The sequence below is a fragment of the Berghia stephanieae genome, chromosome 2 (genome assembly GCF_034508935.2).
Source record: "Berghia stephanieae isolate SIO BIC M18660-M18661 chromosome 2, UCSD_Bste_1.3, whole genome shotgun sequence".
In the NCBI taxonomy this organism is placed as follows: domain Eukaryota; kingdom Metazoa; phylum Mollusca; class Gastropoda; order Nudibranchia; family Aeolidiidae; genus Berghia; species Berghia stephanieae.
Genome location: NC_088361.1, coordinates 18328339 through 18330838, shown reverse-complemented (window position 1 = coordinate 18330838; position 2500 = coordinate 18328339).

The following is a 2500-nucleotide window of genomic DNA, read 5'->3' as shown; positions in this document are numbered from 1 at the left end:
GTTTAGTCATGTTTCTCGCCATGAGACATTGGCAAAAACCATGGTGCAATTAAATTTGAAGGGAGGCAGAAGGAGAGCACGGCAAACAAGGTGCTGGGTGGATAGTGTCATGGAGTGGACAAGGATGGACATCCCAACAACTAATGAGGAAATCTGACAACAGATCTTGATGGATGACCATTTCTGTTGTCATCTCTCATGTCTCATCTACGACCACCCGCACAGGAGAAGAAGTGAGGTGGGGCGAGGTTCACGTTATAACATCCTTACCAAAGCCCCATTGTCTCCTGCCAAATATGATGAATGCTCCATTTCATATATCTCACAGTCTCTATGTGACTATTTGTATGCCAAATACTGCCAACTATACATAGGTGAAGCCATTGAACACAATATTGATCTCGTAAGGATGAACATTTTCATCCACAAAACGGGAGACGTTGACAACATCCTTCCAACAAGTGATGTTCTCTATCAGCACTTTGAAAGAAATTTCTTTCAAGCGAGTAATTGGGCCACAATCAATGAGTCATTGATGTCTTACCAAATCGAAATAATGCAAATGGAAGGAAGTTAATTATATACTGATTCATGTTTTAACCACGCTGCTTGAAGCCTAAGCTGTCTTCCATATTAATAGGATGTTCCGCTTTCCGATGCAAATGCACGAAGGTAACATTGAACTGCAGCCTGTTTTATAAATGTCAATAGGAAAATTAAACACCTCTCTTATACGAGATTTGAAATCTTAGCCATTTCTTTTCCTACCTGTACATTATTTCTTTTTAAATCATTGTTACTGTTACCAACCAAGAATTCCATGGTGTTTGTTAAGTCTGGTTCTTAAACAACATAAATTGTTTTCAATAGGAAAACGGTATTTAAATTGTATTTTGTTTAATATATTTTATGATTTATTAATGATTATTCTGTTTAAAAATTTTTGCTGTATGGGATATCATGCACATACAATTTCTCCTGAATAGATGGAGTATGTCATTAAAAAGGTCAGATCGAAATCTAGTACTAGATAATGTATATTTCACAACTAACAAATGTGACAATATTCAAGAAGAAAAGAAACAATTATTGTATTATTTGTAGATAATGTTAAGGCATTTGACAAATAAACATAATTCAAAGGAATTCTTCAGAAGATCAAAAAGGCGAAGATCTCTCACAGAATGTTAGGCTTGGTCATGAACTCCCTGACGAATTAAAAGGAAGGCTCGATAGGAACGGGAACTAGAAGGACTGATAATCCGTAATTTACAAATCATGTTAATCTCTTTAGTAGCTTTCATTTGTTGTCTACTAATATTTTGTTTTGTTAACAGTTTCGAGGCATTTCACAAGAGGAGACTTGCTACAGTAGAAATCTGGAAAAGTACATTGACTCTTTTGAATTGAGACAAGATGCCTAAGGTTTTTTTATTACGGTTCAAAACATATCAACAATATATTTTGTTATTTGGCTGGTACTGATTTCCCAATAGACTACGAGTATTATAATTAGTTACAAGCTTTAATGGGCGATAACTCCAAATCATCTGATTTAGTTGTGCTCTACAACATGTTTTTAAATTATTCAGTTGCTCATATTTTTTCTTGAAAGGTATTGTTTTATAAACACTTTTCTAGATGTTTCACAAATACACACTTGTTTTGGGTTTTGTTTTTTTTTTTTTTATTTTTTGTTTTTTTTTTTTTTGGTTTATTTTTTTCAAAGTGAAAAAGGGCCATAACTCATATGAAATTTGATATAGAACTACGATTTTTGTATAGAACCTAAAGATATATAGACCAACGTTTTTTGTTTTTTTTTGTTTATTTTTTTTTTATTTTTTTTTTTTGTTTTTTTTTTTTTGGTTCTAAGAGTGCTATAGATTTCCTATTACTGTTTGAGTTCTACTTTAGTAATAGAATTCAATGGGCGATAACTCCATTAACCATGATCTTAACAGTTTAAGTGATATTCCGGAAAATCGTGCTCATTTTAGAAAGAAGATGTAAATAAGATGGCAATAACTTCTTGAAATGATGTATAAATTTGATAATTTTTTCTTAGGTGATATATTTGGGTCCTATTACGGATTTTTGTTTATTTCTAAGTTATCAAATTATTGATACTATGGTAGTTCTGAATTGAACCATAATTTCTCCTTGTTTGACCTCTATGTGACCCCCGAAAGGTCAGATGCAAGTTCCAATCGGACATAATTATTATTATGTGTCTGCTTATTTGGCTATAAATAAATTTAAACTTTTACACGGATCCGAAAAACCAATGGCCTCGACGACCCTATTATAAGCGCTAAATGAATAAATTATTATTATTATTATTATTATTATTATTATTATTATTATTATTATTATTATTATTATTATTATCATCATCATCATCATCATCATTATTATTATTATTATTATTATTATTATTATTATTATTATTATTATTATTATTATTATTATTATTATTATTATTATTATTTCATTATAT